General features: G+C 42.2%; 1 protein-coding gene across 2 annotated transcripts in view; it reads right to left on the reverse strand.

Annotated features, from left to right (window-relative positions):
• Tesk2 (testis associated actin remodelling kinase 2) overlaps positions 1 to 18695 on the reverse strand; it is a 114047-nt gene extending 95352 nt beyond the window's left edge. For both annotated transcript variants that reach the window (XM_048351175.1, XM_048351174.1), the window contains exon 1: positions 18383 to 18695. The gene's annotated coding sequence lies outside the window, so the exon portion shown is untranslated. The remainder of the gene's footprint in view (positions 1 to 18382) is intronic.
• Positions 18696 to 19067: the final 372 nt, after the last annotated feature.

Below are 19067 nucleotides of genomic sequence, written 5' to 3' on the forward strand. Positions count from 1 at the left end.
CCTTTTCTATATATGTGGTGCTGGGGAATCGAACCCAGGGCTTCATGTATACGAGGCACGCACTCTTGCACTAGGCCATATTCCTAGCCCTCAATTACTATCTTGTTGTTGTTGTTGTTGTTGTTTTTGCTGGTCATGGGGCTTGAATTCAGGGCTTGCGCACTCTGCCACTTTGTGCAACAACTCCACTTCCAGTTTTTGAGTGGTTAATTGGAGATAAGAATCTCACAGGACTTTTTTGCCTGGGCTGGCTTCAAACCACAATCCTCAGATCTCAGCCTCCTGAATAGCTAGGATTTCAGGGGTGAGCCACCAGTGCCTGGCTCAGTTACTCTTTTTATCCCTTCTCTTCTCCCTCTGCCTTTTCCTTTTCTTTCCACCTCACTAGTAAGTCTCCCCTTTTGCTTTCATGACCTTGGTTGTTTTCTTTGCCCACAAATGAGAGAAAATATGCCATACTTATTTTTCTGATTGGCTTTTTTCATTTAACATGGTAATTTCCAGTTCTATCCATACTCCAGCAAATGATATAATTTCATCCTTCTTAATGGTAGAGTAAAACTCTATTGTATATAAACACTACATTTTCTTTATCCATTTATCCACTGATGTACATCCAGGCTAATTACATAACCACTACTGTGTGTAGTGCTCCTATAAATGTAAGTATACAGGTATCTCTATAGTAAACAAATATATATATATACACATATATATGAGTGTATTATATATGTATATGTATAAAGACAGTGAGTTTCAATCATATGTGACTTCTACAATTATGCATTCCTATTAATTATTTTGGTAGTACTGGAGTTTGGGGTTTGAACTGAGGGCTTTATGCTTGCTAGGCTGACACTCTACAACAAAGCCACACCTCCAACCCATATTTTTAACATTTTAAGGAAAGCTTATACTTACTTCCATATTGATCAAAGTAACATTCCCACCAGCTGAAAATGACTTCCTTCTCCTTCTCCCCATCATTTTCAATATTTGTTTTCTTTTCTTTTTGTTGTAAAACCAGGACTTGAACTCAGTACCTGATGCTTTGCTCATTTGCTGGTGCTCTACCAACTGAGCCATCCCTCCAACCCCCAATATTTGCTTTCTTGATGATAGCCATTCTGAATGGAGTGAAGTAGAACCTCAAGGTAGTTTTGATTTGCATTTCCTCAGAATGTTGAAATTTTTTTCATGTGTTTATTGCCATTTGTACTTCTTCATTTAAAAAGTGTCTGTTCATCTAACAAACTGTTTAGCAAAATGAATACCAGAGCCAGGTGCCAGTGGCTCACACCTGTAATCTTAGGTACTCAGGAAGTTGAGATTTGAGGATCCCAGTTCAAAAGCTAGCCCAAGCAGGAAATTATGTGAGAATCTTATCTCTAATTAACCACCAAAAGCTGGAAGTGGAGCTGTGACTCAAGTGGTAAAGCACAGGCCTTGAATACAAAAGCTCAAGGACAGTGCCCAGCCCCAGAATTCAAGCCCCAAGACTGGCTACCAGAAAGTGGAGTCATGTTTGGGGTGAGGGGGGGACCACTGAAGGGGCACACAGATGGAGGGAGAGGAAGGAAGGGTGAGCAAATGCAGTTCAATGCACATTATATAAAAATTGAACTTGAGGGTAGGCATGGAGAGATGGGGGAAAATTATGAAAGGGTGACACTGATAAAGGCACTGTACTCATAACCTGACTTACGGAATTGTAACCTCTTTGTACAACTGCTTAATAATTTTTAAGGGAAAGTTCAGTTCATTTGTCCACTGATGGACAAATATTTCTTTTGGTGTTAAGGTTCTTTATATATTCTGGATATTAATCCTCCACCAAATAAACAGATAGTAGTTGAAAACTCAAATAAACAGATAGTAAAGATTGTATTCCATTTTCTAGCCATCTCTTTATTCTGGTAATCGTTTCTTATACTATGCAGAAACTTTTTAAGTTGATATTTCTTTAAGTTGACATAATTCCACTTCTCAGCCACTAGCGCCCAACCCCAGCTTTTTTTTTTTTTAAATAGGTTTTCAGGTAGCAAGCTTTCTCAAGGGCAAAAACACCCAAGTTTTTCCATTATCCTAAAACATGACATCAAGATCTTCCTGTTCAGTCTGGCACTGGTGGCTCATGCTTGTAATCCTAGCTACTAGAATGCAGAGATCTGAGGATTGAAGTTCAAAATCAGCCTGGGCAGAAAAGTACATAAGACTCTTAATTCTGATTAACCACTGAAAGCAGAAGTGGACCCGTGGTTCAAGTGGCAGAGTGCCAACTTTGAGTGGAAAAGCTAAGGGACAGTGTCCAGACCCTAAGCTCAAGCCCCAGTACTGGCATGGGGGGAGGGATATATATATATATATATATATATACATATACATACATACATCATTCATACACACACACAGACATACACACATATATATGTACATACATATTTTTCCTGGTAACTTTAAAATTAAGCCTCTCAAAGCATGACAAAATCCATGCCTGTAGTCCTAACAACCTGGCAGGCGGAGGCATGAAAGTCACTTGAAGGATCCAGGAGCTGAAGATGAACCTATGTCACATAGTAAGAGTGAGAGCAAGAGCAAGAGGAGAGAGAAAGGGAAAAAGGAAGGAATAAAGGAAGGGAGGCAGGAAAGGAAGACAGGGAGAGAGGAAGGGAGGACTGGGCATGTATTTCAGTGGTAGAACAGGATGCACTTGCTAGAAGTTTGCTATACCAATTAAGTCACAGAACCCCCGAACCAGACCCCCCTGCTTTTTTTGGAGTCACAGCTCCACTTCTAGCTTTCTTTTTCTTTCTTTCTTTCTTTCTTTCTTTCTTTCTTTCTTTCTTTCTTTCTTTCTTTCTTTCTTCCTTCCTTCCTTCCTTCCTTCCTTCCCTTCTTCTCCTTCTCCTCCTTCTCCTTCTTCTTTTTCTTCTTGTTAATTGAAGTGAGAGTTTCAAAGATTTTCCTGCTAGGCCTGGCTTGGAACCTTGATCCTCAGATCTCATCTCTTGAGTAGATCTATAGGCATGAGAAACTGGCGCCTGGCTTTTAACACTGTTTTTCCTTGGTGTGTTTTTCTTGGTTTCTTCCACATGGTTCTCAGTAATTGACACATGTGTAATTGTTCTCTGACCTCTGAATCTCTTTGGATAATACTATGCACAAACCTCATTTATCTCAGTTATACAGTTATTACAGTTATCATATTAATTGTTGCTTATCTGTGTCTTACATTGGACTATGAGTTCCATAAGGGCCTAGACATGAACTTGATCACCTTCCAATGAATTACAACATACAATTTTTTTTTTTTTGGCCAGTCCTGGGCCTTGGACTCAGGGCCTGAGCACTGTCCCTGGCTTCTTTTTGCTCAAGGCTAGCACTCTGCCACGTGAGCCGCAGCGCCACTTCTGGCCATTTTCTGTATATGTGGTGCAGGGGAATTGAACCAAGGGCTTCATGTATAGGAGGCAAGCGCTCTTGCCACTAGGCCATATCCCCAGCCCCACAACATTTAAATTTTAATGCTATGATAAGATAGCACAAGAAATGTACACACTGCCCTACTATGTAACTGTACCCTTTTTGCACAACACCTTGTCAAAAAAATTTGTGTTCAATTAACAAATTAATTAAATTTTTAAAAAAGAATCAAAATGTACAGTGGAGAAAAAAAGATCTGGACATCAAAATTTAAACATTTGGGAGTGGCACTGTGACTATCTTTGAGCAACAGAGCTCAAGGACAGTGTCCAGGACCCCAGTTCAAGACCCATAAGGGACAAAAAAAAGAAAGAAAGAAAAAAGCCAGGCACTGGTAGCTCATGGCTATAGTCCTAGCTACTCAAAGACTGAATTCTGAGGATAATGGATCCAAGCCAACTCAGGTAAGAAAGTTTGTTAGACTCTTCTCTCCAATTAACCACTATAGAAACCAGAAGTGGTGCTATTACTCCAAGTGTTAGAGCGCTAGCCTTGAGCAAAAAAGCTCAGTTACAGAGCCTAGGCCCTTCCTCCAAGTCCCAGGAGAGGTACACATACACACACACACACACACACACACACACACACACACACACACACACACACAAACACACACAGCATTCTGGTTCAAGCCCCATGACCAACCAAAAAAAAAATTAAACTTCCTATGTGAAAATCATATTCATTCTTTCACTCTGTTGACAAATATTTATTTAGCACCTCCTAGGGGCCAGGCACTCTGCCAAACCATAAGAGTTGGTTTTAATAAAATAGATATACACAGGGCAAGAATTCTGAGAAGATGGAGCTGGGATGTAGCTCAGTGGCAAAGCGCTTGCCTAGCAAGTGCAACGTCCTGGGTTCGATCCCCAGTACCAAAAAAGAAAAGACAAAAAAAAATACAGCTAAAATAAAAAAGAATTCTGAGAAGATGCAATCTAAAACTGTCAACATTGGTTATTAACTCATTGACTCTTAAGAAGATTTTGACAGGGGCTGGGGATATGGCCTAGTGGCAAGAGTAGTTGCCTCGTATACATGAGGCCCTAGGTTCGATTCCCCAACACCACATATACAGAAAACGGCCAGAAGTGGCGCTGTGGCTCAAGTGGCAGAGTGCTAGCCTTGAGCAAAAAGGAAGCCAGGGACAGTGCTCAGGCCCTGACTCCAAGGCCCAGGACTGGCCAAAAAAAAAAAAAAAAGAGAGAGAAAAAAAGTAATGTACCCAAGGCTTAACATATGAAACTGTAACCTCTGTACATCACTTTGACAATAAATAAGAAAAAAATTTTTTAAAAAAGAAGATTTTGACAAATGTGTATCTTTTCCCTTGAAATCTTCTGTTTCTTAGTTGATTTTTTTTTGTTTTGTGGGTGTTTTTTTTTTGCCAGTCCTGGGGCTTGAACTCAGGGCCTGGGCACTCTATCCCTAAGTTTCTTTTGCTCAAGGCTAGCACTCTACCACTTGAGCCACAGTACCACTTGCATCTTTTTCTGTTCATGTGGTACTGAGAAATCAAACCTAAGGCTTCATGCATGCTAAGCAAGAACTCTACCACTAAGCCACATTTCCAGACTTTTTTTCCCAACAAAGTCTCACTAGGTCGCCCTTCAAACTTAGTTTCAGTCACACAAGTACTAAAATTACAGTGTGCGCATGTGCGTGTGTGTGTGTGCGCATGCACGCACGCATGCCACTTCGCTTTCTTGGTTACAACTGGTCCTCTACCATTTGATTGTTTGTTTGGTTTTGTTTTTGTTGCCAGTCCTGGGGCTTGGACTCAGGGCCTGAGCACTGTCCATGGCTTCTTTTTGCTCAAGGCTAGCACTCTGCCACTTGAGCCACAGCGCCACGTCTGGCTTATTCTATATATATGTGGTGCTGAGGAATCGAACCCAGGGCTTCAAAATGTATACGAGGCAAGCACTTTACCACTAGGCCATATTCCCAGCCCTCTCCTCTACCATTTGAGACCTGCCTCCAGCTTGGCATTTTGCTGGTGGAGTCTCAAAGACTTCTGCTTACAGAGGCTTGAAACCTTGACACTCCAGGTCTTGGCCAGTCGAGTAGCTAGGATTACAGGAATTTATCACTGACCCAGGCATCTTGACTAATTTTTCATCCATTATTCATATAATGCTAGGTTCTGTTCTAGATGCCTTTAACCATTTCACCTTGAGTGATATATATATATATATATATATATATTAAAATGGTTTTATAATTTCGTAAATATAAGTGATTGCTTTTATCTCATATAGCCATATATACATATATACATATATATACACACACATATATATACATATAATGCTCATTCAAATTTAATTTTTAAAAAACCTCCCTCCTTAGCCTATCAGGCACTAAGATTACAGGCAAATGTCACATAATCAGCTTCCCTATTATTATTTTTATCTTATTTTTCTCCACTTTCTTTCTTATCGAATATACTTTTGTTTCTCTGATTGTGGGGCTTAAACTCGGCCTGGGCCCTGTGCCTGTGCTGTTCAGTTCAAGGTTAGTGCTCTACCACTTGAGCCACAGCACCACTTCCTGTTTTCTGGTGGTTATTGGAGATAAGAGTCTCATGGACTTTCCTGCCTAGGCTGGCTTTGAACTGAGATCCTCAGATCTCAGCTTCCTGAGTAGCTAAGATTACAGGCAATGAGCCACTGACATGAGGTGGGGAGGGCGCGGTATGCCTTATTTTAACAACCCTAAAAAAAAATTTTTTTTTTTTTGGCCAGTCCTGGGGCTTGGACTTAGGGTCTGAGCACTGTCCCTGGCTTCCTTTTTGCTCAAGGCTAGCACTCTGCCACTTGAGTCACAGAGCCACTTCTGGCCGTTTTCTATATATGTGGTGCTGAGGAATCGAACCCAGGGCTTCATGTATACGAGGCGAGCACTCTTGCCACTAGGCCATATCCCCAGCCCACAACCTTAAAATTTTTGAGTTTTCCAAAATTATAAATTCCTGGCTGGGAATATGGTCTAGTGGCAAGAGTGCTTGCCTCGTATATATGAAGCCCTGGATTCGATTCCTCAGCACCACCTATGTAGAAAAAGGCCAGAAGTGGTGCTGTGGCTCAAGTGGCAGAGTGCTAGCTTTGAGCAAAAAGAAGCCAGGGACAGAACAAATAAACAAAATGTACAATAATTAGTGTACAAATTAGCAATTCATAACTAATATGAGAGCAAAACAGTGGAGAATAAGAACTTTCAGATTCTAATTCAAGGAACAACAAAACTAAAGTATGCAAAAATATTTCAAGAATTCCACAGTGAATTCATTGTAAAAGGCATTTTGAAAAAGACCTATGCAAATTATCCAAAGAAAACATCCTAGTTTTCCACACTGCAGAAAGAAAATTCTATCATTCTTTAATGCAGGAGAAGAGATGATAGCTTCTGTACAACATGGCCAGAAGATAAATTAATAAATAACACTATATTTCATCTATGTAATGATTTACAGTTTACAGTTCTCAAAGCACTTTGACCTTCACAATACTTCTGTTTTCTTGTTCCCACTGGATAGGTTAAAAAACTAAGGATTGAAATGTGGATAGTCTTTTGAACTATAGCTCAAAAGCTACAAGAAAAAATTTAGAAGTTTTAGAAGTTTTTCTCCAGAAAAATCTAGAACTACATCTACATGGGAATAAAATCAAATAAGTCAGAAGATAAATACCAAGATAAGTCTGGTGGTATAGCTTAGTGTAAGTACCAGTGCTTAGCATACATGAGGCCATAAGTATAAAGGAAAAAATACTTCTAGGGGCTGGGGATATAGCCTAGTGGCAAGAGCGCTTGCCTCGTATACATGAAGCCCTGGGTTTGATTCCCCAGCACCACATATACAGAAAATGGCCAGAATTGGCGCTGTGGCTCAAGTGGCAGAGTGCTAGCCTTGAGCAAAAAACAAGCCAGGGACAGTGCTCAGGCCCTGAGTCCAAGGCCCAGGACTGGCAAAAAAAAAAAAGAAAAGAAAACTAAAAAAAAAAAACTTCTAAAATATATCACAAGCAAAACATTTAACTTTTCAGAGGCTAGAAATCAATAGGAAAGAAACTTATGGCAAAGCAAAATTATAGGTAGAGGATTTACACCGGTAGGTTACAGGAAAGAAAAAATTACTTGTATAAAAAATATTTAACCGGGGCTGGGGATAGCCTAGTGGCAAGAGTGCTTGCCTCATATACATGAGGCCCTGGGTTCGATTCCCCAGCACCACATATACAGAAAATGGCCAGAAGTGGCGCTGTGGCTCAAGTGCCAGAGTGCTAGCCTTGAGCAAAAAGAAGCCAGGGACAGTGCTCAGGCCCTGAGTCCAAGCCCCAGGACTGGCCAAAAAAAAAAAAAAAAAAAAAAAGAAAGCTGAACAACAGAGAGACAAATAGGGCATGCTTTTTCTCATGTGTGGAAGCCAGATCTAAAATATAACTGGATATGGGCAGGAAACAGTGGTTCATCTTTTTTTTTTTTTTTTTTTTTTTTTTGCCAGTCCTGGGCCTTGGACTCAGGGCCTGAGCACTGTCCCTGGCTTCTTTTTGCTCAAGGCTAGCACTCTGCCACTTGAGCCACAGCACCACTTCTGGCCGCTTTCTGTATATGTGGTGCTGGGGAATTGAACCCAGGGCCTCATGTATACAAGGCAAGCACTCTTGCCACTAGGCCATATCCCCAGCCCCAGTGGTTCATCTTGTAATCCCAGATACTCAGGAGGCTGAGATCTGAGGACTGCAGTTCGAAGCCAATGAGGGCAGGAAAATCCAATAGGCTTTTAGCTCCACTAAACTACTCAGAAAAAGCCCAAAGTAGTTATGGCTCAAGTGGTAGAGTCCTACCCTTGAAATAAAAGAAGCTCTGGGACACAGCCTACAAGCTCCAGGTCTTACACGAAAATAAAAAAATAAAAAAATAAAAGCAAAGAAGGGAAAATAAAACATAACCAGACATGTTTACCTATTACAGGACTCTAGACATTCACACACTGTCAGATTAAAAGAGGATATCTTTAGGGGAGGAACACAAAGGTATAATTCTTTTTTTTTTTTTTTTTTTTTTTTTTTTTTTTTTTTTTGCCAGTCCTGGGGCTTGGACTCAGGGCCTGAGCACTGTCCCTGGCTTCTTTTTGCTCAAGGCTAGCACTCTGCCACTTGGGCCACAGCGCCACTTCTGGCCATTTTCTGTATATGTGGTGCTGGGGAATCGAACCCAAGGCCTCATGTATATGAGGCAGGCACTCTTGCCACTAGGCCATATCCCCAGCCCCGGTATAATTCTTTTGAACATTTAAAATACTATTTATTCAAACAAACACCAGGAAATTGAAACATTGTTTTTCTTTTATCAATGTTGGTGGTATATTCGTTTTTTTGTTTTTTGGGTTTTGTTTTTTTTTGACAGTCCTGGGGCTTAAACTCAGGGCCTGGGCCATCCTGAGCTTCCTTTGCTGAAGGCTAGCACTCTATGACTTCAGCCACAGCACCACATCTGGCTTTTTCTGTTTATGTGGTACTGAGGAATTGAACCCAGGGCTTCATGCATGCATTCTACCACTAAACCACATTCTCAGCCCCCAGCTCTTTTTTTTTTAAAGGGGCAGTAAAGGGGATGCAGAAAGGGAGAGAGGAAGGGTGAACAAATGCAATCATGTTATTCAGTACACATTATATGGAAAATTATGTAACTTATGGGAAAGTTGGAAGGAGAAAACTGAGGGAAACCAAAGGAAGAGGTGACATTATCCAAAAATAAAAATGTACTCATTACCTGACTTACGAAATGGTAACCCCTCTGTACAATACAATGGAAATTTAACAATAAAATTAATTTTTAAAAATACCCCAACTCGGGGCTGGGGATATGGCCTAGTGGCAAGAGTGCCTGCCTCGGATACATGAGGCCCTGGGTTCGATTCCCCAGCACCACATATACAGAAAACGGCCAGAAGGGGCGCTGTGGCTCAAGTGGCAGAGTGCTAGCCTTGAGCAAAAGGAAGCCAGGGACAGTGCTCAGGCCCTGAGTCCAAGGCCCAGGACTGGCCAAAAAAAAAAAAAAAAAAAAATACCCCAACTATGAGTTCACACCCCAGGAAAAGCACCCTGGAATATCTACCTCCAAGGCTCTTTGAGATAAGAAAATAAACTCCTGCATAGTTAAACCATGTTAAGTGCTTGCAACCAAACACATCTCTGATACAGAAAATGTATCAGAAAGATCCTAAAGTAATTCACAAATTATGCAAATGAAATGAATTCAAAACTTTGCATTTGGAAGAAGCTAGCATATTGTGGACCTTCTCTCTTCATCTACTGCTGCATTTGACACATTCATTCTTTGCTGTAATCTAGCTTTCTTTATTCCTCAGTCTGTGCATTAAATATGGCTGGTAACTTAAAAAAAACAAAATACTGGGGCTGGGAATATGTCCTAGTGGTAAAGCGCTCACCTCATATACATGAAGCCCTGGGTTCAATTCCTCAGCACCACATATATAGAAAAAGCCAGAAGTGGCACTGTGCCTCAAGTGGTAGACTGCTAGCCTTGAGCAAAAGACAGTGCTTAGGCCTTGAGTTCAAGCCCCAGGCCTGGCAAAATTAAAAAAAAAAAAAAAAAAAAAGGAGAGAAGGTTTGGAATTGGAAGAGTGCTTATTTAGCATGCCCTGGGTTCAATTCCTCAGCACCACATAAACACTATGGCTCAAGAGGCAGAATACTAGCCTTGAGCAAAAAGAAGCCAGGGACAGTGCTCAGGCCCCAAGTTTGCCCCAGGACTGGCAATTAAAAAAAAAAAGGACAAAGAGACAGACAGACAAACAGACAGAGAGGCACAGAGACAAAGAGAGAGAGAGAGAGAGAGAGAGAGAGAGAGAGAGAGAGAGAGAGAGAGAGAGAGAAGCTGGACACTGGGGGCTCAGACTAATTCTAGCTATTCAGGAGGCTGAGATCTGAGGATCATGGTTTGAAATCAGCCCAGGTTAGGGAAAGTCTGTGAAACCCTTTAATCTAATTAACCAACAAAAGGCCAGAAGTGGAGCTGTGGCCCAAGTTGTTGAGCACTTGCTTTGAGCACAAAAGCAAGGGCAGCTTTTAATATTTACTTTTAGAATTTTCAATATTTATTTATATTAACCAATTAATATAAATAAATGCAAATAAAAAGGGGGAAAACTCTCTAGGTACTGATTGGGAAATATCTCCAAGATACATTAAATGGAAAGGCAATACTATGGAGGAGACAGTGAAGAAGAGTGAGACTATAGACTTTTCTGAAAAGAAAAATGAAATTACATATTCTTATTTGTTAGTATTTGGCTACAGAAAATATAAAAGAATGTGAAAAATAGAGTTGTACATGAAGCTCAAGCAGCAGTTGTCTAGAATGCATGAGACTTGGCTCAATTCTCAGCACTGTCAAAAAATTAAAAAATAGAAAGTGGTTGGCAGGAGACATGAAACTGGATAGATCGAGGACAAGCATGACAATGAAACCTTCCACTGCTTATATAAAATATAAATATTTATAGTATGAATATTTATAATATGAATGTATTATTTTCTAAATAATTTTGAGACAAATTGACTCCAGATTCAGTCTCCATCCAGAGTACCAGGATTATAGAAGTACACCACCATAAATGGATTCAGATAAACTGAAGAAAAAAAAAGGGGGAGTTGCAGGCATGGCTCAGGTAGTAGAGCATCAGCTAATAAGCAAAAACATCAGATCAAAAGTTTGCATCAGCTTGGTGCTGGTGGCTCATGCCTGTAATCCTAGCTACTCAGGAGGCTGAGATCTGAGGATCCTGGTTCAAAGCCAGCCAGGAAAGGAAGGCAGTGATACCAGAAATCTGGAAGTGGTGCTGTGGCTCAAAGTGGTACAGCAGTAGCCTTGAGCATAAAGCTCACTGACAGTATTTAAGCCCTGAGTTCAAGCTCCATAAATGACAAAAAAAAAAAAAAAAAAAAAAAGTATTTGAGCCAATCAGTCATGGCTCCTACCTTAATCCTAGCTAGGAAGCTGAGATCTGACAATCACAGTTCTAGCCAGTCCAGACATGAAAGCCCAGGAGACCATCTCCAATTAACTACAAAAAAAACTAGAATTGGAAATGTGGCTCAAATGGTAGAGCACTAGCCTTGAGCAAATAAGCTTAAAAAGACAGAAGCCAGAAGTGGCACTGTGACTCAAGTGGTAGAGTGCTAGCCTTGAACAAAAAGAAGCCAGGGACAGTGCTCAGGCCCTTAGTTCAAGCCCCAGGACTGGCAAAAAAGAAAAAAAAAGAAGAGTTAGAATACCAATCTCACCTGATACAGGTGGCTAACACATCCATAATCCTACTCAGGAGGCTGAGATCTGAGGATTGTGGTTCAAAGCTAACCTGCCTAAGAAAGGCCCAAAGGCTCTTATCTTTTTTTTTTTTTTTTTTTTGGCCAGTCCTGGGCCTTGGACTCAGGGCCTGAGCACTGTCCCTGGCTTCTTCCCACTCAAGGCTAGCACTCTGCCACTTGAGCCACAGCGCCGCTTCTGGCCGTTTTCTGTATATGTGGTGCTGGGGAATCGAACCTAGGGCCTTGTGTATATGAGGCAGGCACTCTTGCCACTAGGCCATATCCCCAGCCCCGAAAGGCTCTTATCTTTAACCACTAAAAAGCAGGAAGTAGAGCTGTGGCTCAAGTGGTAGAATGCTAGCCTTAAGCAAAAAAGCTCAGGCCCTGAATTCAAGTCCTGGAACTAGCACACATACCAAAAAAAAAAAAAAAAGAAGAAGAAAACACACCCCAAAAAACCCACCCTAAACTAAAGCTTAGAGAGGTTAGAGAGAATAAGTAATTTGCCTATAATTATTGTTAATAACAGGGTCAATTACAACTCAGACTTACAGTATTTTACTATTTATCATACTACCTTTCTGAAATGTTCAGGAATGGAAGGTTTAAACTTTATCACAAGTAGGTTTTTCTCTGAGATAATCACTCCTGGGTATTCAGCAAAAATAACACTAGTGAAGTCACAATGAAGTCATTTCTCATTGATGACTTAGTATAATACCATTGTTTGGCCAAAACACTTGCCATCACCAACACAATACTATGTAATAATTGGACTTCATCTACAAAAGAGACAATATTCCCATAAACGCTCTTCCTACAAGTTTACAAATTCCAATGTTCATTTTACAGAACAAAATTAAGCATATAATAAGACTATATAAACACCTTCATATACATAAAAAAACTAAAAAAACTAAAAGTGAATAAGTTTTCTACTTATGTAAAAGTTAGGGAAGCTGGGTACCAATGTCTCACCTCTGTAATCCTAGCTATTCAGGAGGCTGAGATCTGAAGATCTCTGTTCAAAGCCAGCCAGATAAAGAAAATCCATGAGAGGGCTAGGAATATGGCTTACTTGTAAAGTGCTTGCCTCAGATACATGAAGCCCTGGGTTCAATTCCTCAGCACCACATATATAAAAAAAAGCCGGAAGTGTCACTAGAGTGGAGTGCTAGCCTTGAGCACAAAGAAGCCAGGGACAGTGCTCAGGCCCTGAGTTCAAGCCCCAGGACTGGCAAAAAAAAAAAAAATCCATGAGACTCTTATCTCCAATTAACGATCAGAAAACTGGAAGTGGCACTTAACATGATAGAACACTAGGCTTGAGCAAAAAGAGCTCAGGGACAGTATCCAGGCCCAAGAACACAAGGCCCTGAATTCAAGCCCTAGTACTAGCACCAAATGATAAATATGCTAGAGAATGAAAACCTGTGAACTGTATGATATTCTTTTTATAATTAGCTGAAAGTATAAATATGAAATGTTAGGTGAGCACTGGTGATCCGCATCTGTAATCCTAGCTATTCAGAAGGCGTAAGATCTGAGGATCATGGTTTGAAGCCAAACCCAGGTAGAAAAGTCCCTGTGAGACTCTTATATACAATTAACTACTCAAAAACTAGAAGTAGCACTGTGGCTCAAGTGGTAGCGCACTAGCCTTGAGCACAAAGAAACTCAGAGACAGCACCCAGGCCCTGAGTTGAAACTCCAAAATTGACAAGGAAGAAAGGAAGGAAGGAAGGAAGGAAGGAAGGAAGGAAGGAAGGAAGGAAGGAAGGAAGGAAGGAAGGAAGGAAGGAAGGAAGGAAGGAAGGAAGGAAGGAAGGAAGGAAGGAAGGAAGGAAAGGCAGGCAGAAAGAAAAGAAAAAGAAAGGAAGGAAGGAAGGGAGGGAGGGAGGGAGGAAGGAAGGAAGGAAGGAAGGAAGGAAGGAAGGAAGGAAGGAAGGAAGGAAGGAAGAAAGGAAGAAAAGAGGGCTGGGAATGTGGCTTAGCGGTAGAGTGCTTGCCTAGCATGCACAAGAATTTGTGTTTGAGGATGTGTTCCCAAATACCTATCTGTATAAGAGTAAATACATCATAGCTTTGATATACTACACAACTGAGATTTTACTATTAATTCACACACTAACATCTGTACCATCTACTACTACTGCTACTGCTACTCAGAGCCCAGAAACCTATGCAACTCTGAGTTCCTCCTTGTTAAGTAGCTCTTTGCCTTTTTACCCTCTGGATAACAGTGACATCCATACAAATGACATATTCAACAATTCAACACAGCCCCTTCAACCTCTGGCTACTTCAGTAACCTACACTTTTATTTCCCTTCAATGACGAGGCTGAACTTTTTTCTTTCCTTGAAACATTGAACTCTGAGTTTTTTTTTTTTGGCCAGTCCTGGGGCTTGGACTCAGGGCCTGAGCACTGTCCCTGGCTTCTTTTTGCTCAAGGCTAGCACTCCGCCACTTGAGCCACAGCGCCACTTCTGGCCATTTTCTGTATATGTGGTGCTGGGGAATTGAACCCAGGACCTCATGTATACGAGGCAAGCACTCTTGCCACTAGGCCATATCCCCAGCCCGAACTCTGAGCTTTCTACTTAAACAATTTTTATAAATCCTGGTCTTCTGACTGCATTTCTGATTATCTCCTTATTCTCCAAATACACCAGCCTCCACTCACATTTTAATTTTTTTTTTTTTTTTTTTTGGCAGTACTGAGGTTGAAATCAGGATTTCCTGCTTTTTTTTTTTTTTTTTTTTTTTTTTTTTTTTGCCAGTCCTGGGCCTTGGACTCAGGGCCTGAGCACTGTCCCTGGCTTCCTTTTGCTCAAGGCTGGCACTCTGCCACTTGAGCCACAGCGCCACTTCTGGCCATTTTCTGTATATGTGGGGCTGGGGAATAGAACCGAGGGCCTCATGTATAAGAGGCAAGCACTCTTGCCACTAGGCCATATCCCCAGCCCCGATTTCCTGCTTTTTTTGCTTGCTAGACAGATGCTCTACTATTTGAGCAATGTTTCAGCCAAGATTTTACTGCTACTAACACTCTAGACTGGCAAAGTCAGTCTTATCTCCCATACCATCACCAGCAGTATAAAGTTGCTCTCTATTTTATACTTCAATTCTGCAAATTCTTCTTCTGGATCAACCTAATCATCTTCTTTGCACTCTTCCTTTTAGATTGTTAGATTACAAATAGTTTATTAGTAACTAACTGAGCTCTTAATATGGTTGATAATCTTTTTTTTTAATTCATCTATTCCTCTTTAATTTTCCAGTGATGATTCCCATGGCCATAACACTCAAACTAGAAATTATAGAAAGAGAGAGAGAGAGAGAGAGAGAGAGAGAGAAAGGAAGAAAGAAAGAAAGAAAGAAAGAAAGGAAGGAAGGAAGGAAGGAAGAAAGAAAGAAAGGAAGAAAGAACAAAAGAAAGGAAGGGGGCTGGGGATATGGCCTAGTGGCAAGAGAGCTTGCCTCGTATACATGAGGCCCTGGGTTCGATTCCCCAGCACCACATATACAGAAAACGGCCAGAAGTGGCGCTGTGGCTCAAGTGGCAGAGTGCTAGCCTTGAGCAAAAGGAAGCCAGGGACAGTGCTCAGGCCCTGAGTCCAAGGCCCAGGACTGGCCAAAAAAAAAAACAAAACAAAACAAAAAAAAAAAAAAAAAGAAAGGAAGGAAGGAAGGAAAGGAAAGGAAGAAAGAAACAACTCAAAAAAGTTAAAAATGCAATGCCTAACGTATGAAACTGTCACCTCTCTGTACATCAGTTTGAAAATAAAATAAAAAGTTGAAAATGTGCTATGGCTCAAATAGTAGAGCTAGTCTTGAGCAAAATGAAGTTCAGGGACAGCAACCCAGGGCTGGCACACATACCAGCACACACACACACACACACACACACACACACACACACACACACACACACACATGAGCAAATAAATAAGGCCATCTCACCTTTTTTCCCTTCTATCATATCCATTTAGACTTTATTGTTTTGATGTCAAGGAAATGCCAAGGTAAACTCTCTCCCAAAACTTACAAATTATTTTACTCATATGAAAAAGGAATATACGGAGCTAGGAATGTGGCTTAGTGGTAGAGTGCTTGCCTAGCATGCATGAAGCCCTGGGTTTGATTTCTCAGCACTACATATACAGAAAAAGCCAGAAATGGCACTATGGCTCAAGTGATAGAGTGGTAGCTTGAGCAAAAAGAAGCCAGGGATAGTGCTCAGGCCCTGAGTCCAAGCCCCAGGACTGGGAAAGAAAGAAAAAGACAAGGAGAGAGAGAGAAAGAAAGAGAAAGGAAGGAAGGAAAGAAGGAAGGAAGGAAGGGAGGGAGAGAGGCAGGGAGGGAGGGAGAGAGGGAAGGAGGGAGGAAGGGAGGCAGGGAGGGAGGCAGGGAAGGGAAAGGAAGGAAGGAAGGAAAGAAAAAGGAAAATACCCATGTGCCATAGTAGAAAGAACCTAGGCTTCAGAACTAGACGGACCTTGTTCAAATCTTTATTTATTTATTTTTGGCCAGTCCTGGGCCTTGTACTCAGGGCCTGAACACTGTCCCTGGCTTCTTTTTTGCTCAAGGTTAGCACTCTTGCCACTTGAGCCACAGTGCCACTTCTGGCCATTTTCTATATATGTGGTGCTGGGGAATCGAACCCAGGACTTCATGTATATGAGGCAATCACTCTTGCCACTAGGCCATATTCCCAGTCCCCTTGTTCAAATCTTATTCTTAGTTGTAAAAGAGAAATACTGACAATCCTCAAAGTGATTATAATCTATAAAGCATCTTTCTGGTACCTAACATTTACTATAGTTTCAACTAGCAGTTTTCCCTCATAACTATTGTTCTGAAAGAGTAATTTTATTCCCCACCTCCCATTTATTCCTCAATCTGTGATCTGACAACTGTTATGTCACTTTTACTACACTATCAAAACTTCCTTCTAGGAAACAAGTGACTTCCTAATTAATAGATTCACTAGGTTCCTTCTAGTTCTCATTCTACTTGCCTCTGGTGATAGTTACTCCCCTTGAATCATTAAACTTTCTACCTTTGACTACATAATGCCATACTGTTTTCAGTTCTTTTGTTTGTTTTCTTTTATTTTTGTAAGCTAGTACCAGGGCTTGACGGCAGGGCCTGGAGTTCTTGCCTGGCTTGCTTGCTAATGCTAATGCTCTACCACTTAAGTCCTATATCCAGTGCTGCATTTTTACTGATTAATTGGAGATAAGAGTCTCACAGACTTTTCTCCCAAGTCTGGCTTTGAACAGAGATATCCTAGGTCTCAGTTTCTGGAGTAGCAAGAGTTCATGCCTGTATCATGAACCACCAGCACTCAGTCTGGGCACTGTCCCTCAGCTTTTTCACTAAAGGTTGTCACACGACCATGAGAGCCACAGTTCCACTTCTGGCTTGCAGTACTATATCCCATACTAAGGTGTCAAATTGTCTCCCCATATACCCTGTCTTGATTCTCAAATTTATGTATTCAGTTCTAAACTATTTTTTTTATTTTCAGATCTACATCTCCAGTCATATCTGAAAAAAAATCTCAAAATGAACTTGCCCAAACCAAATTCATTACCATCTCTCAAATTGCTTCTTTATGTTCTCTACTTTCATTAACATCACCATTTGTAACATAAGCCAGAAATCCCTCAAAACATTTTATCTCAACCTTATTTCAAAACCTCCTAGGAAAGGGGGGGGGGGGGGCGAGGGAGACCGGCTTGGAGTATCATGCTAGCCCAGTTCACACTCATGCAGTTTCACACACTAGTTCTCCTAGGCCTTCTGCCTTCAGTCTTCATTTTCAATACTATATCCAGGTTTTCACTAGAGATAATCCAATCATATCAGACTGCTGACAAACTGCAAAGCTCCCCATGCCTACAGAATAAAGTCCAAATTCCCTGGCAAGTCTTTCTCAGTAAGTATAAATTGAAAGGTTTTAAAATTAGACAAACCTGGGTTTCATTTCTAGATAAATCTAAACAGTGCCTGAGTCCAGTCTTGGGAAAAGGGAAAACGGAGAAGGAAGTCTCTTCCGAGGGCAAAAGTGGGCGTCTGGAGTGACAAGTGCATTTGATGGAAGTAACTGAAGGAGTCGGGGAGGCAGGACTGGGTAGGGAGCCCCAGGAGGCATTGGGGGCGGCGGGGTGGAGTGAGGGTGGGAGAAGACTAGCTGGGGGTCTGTGAAGCAGGAATTTTCTGAAGACACAGAGGATTGCGGAATCTCGGAAACGAGGAAGGTCCCCGAGAGAATTTAGGCATCAGATCCCTGTACGAGGTAACTTCTAAAGGGTTCCCCGCCTCTAAGAGAAGGCGGGAGTCTGTCCCGGTGCTCTGAGGAAAGCGAGACGGGAAAAGTGTGAGCGAGAGGTAGGTGTTCCTGCCGCTGCGGGAAGGACCTGAGGGAAGCCACCGGCTCCTGTCCAATGCTAAGCGACCCAAGGGCCAAGGTTCCGGGACCAGGGAGGTAGAGCAGCTGCGCGCGGGACGGGATGCCCCGGTTCTTAGCCCCACGCGCTCTCCGATGTTGTTACCTGAGGCGGGAACGAGCAGCCGGAGAGGTGCCTGCGCGGGCCACAAGGGAAGGTGGTGGCCCAGCGGGAGCATAGTAGCCCTGGCAGGTTGGTGGCCGCAGCGGCTTGTTAGCCTGCGGAGGCAGTGGGGGTCTCTCGCGCAGAAACCGGCGATTCCGCGGAGCTAGTGGCGGCTGAGGTCGAGGAGGCTACTGCCATGGCCCTGTGGTCAGACTGTTCCCCCCCCCGCCAACTTGGCGGGGTCAGGAGGAGAGGTTCAAACCTGTGAGACCTAGAAGGCAGCTGGGAACTCCACTGGAGTCGCCAGCTACCGAAACGCCTGGGGCTGAGGGGGAGGGGCCGTCGTCTGCCACGCCCCCTCCGGTGCCCTCCCTAAGAGCAGCCAATCAACCGTCACTCCTTGATAAATGAGCAAATGGAATTGTCCAATTAGCGTTAGGAAGGCCACGTGGTACGAGGGTAGGCGCAATGGGCGTGCAGAGAAGCCAATCAACGGCCCTAGGCGCCAATTCTTGGAGGACGAAGGAAACCAATAGGAAGGAAGTAGAGGCTAAAACACCAGAAGCAGTGTGTCGGAAAAGCGGAACCGAAGAGCAAAGAATATACCTGGGTGAAACCCTAGTCAGAAGACCGAAGAGCCGGGCCGCAGTTAATTCTCGGAGGGCTAATCAATAATGATTGATAA

The sequence above is a fragment of the Perognathus longimembris genome, chromosome 7 (genome assembly GCF_023159225.1).
Source record: "Perognathus longimembris pacificus isolate PPM17 chromosome 7, ASM2315922v1, whole genome shotgun sequence".
Lineage (NCBI taxonomy): Eukaryota > Metazoa > Chordata > Mammalia > Rodentia > Heteromyidae > Perognathus > Perognathus longimembris.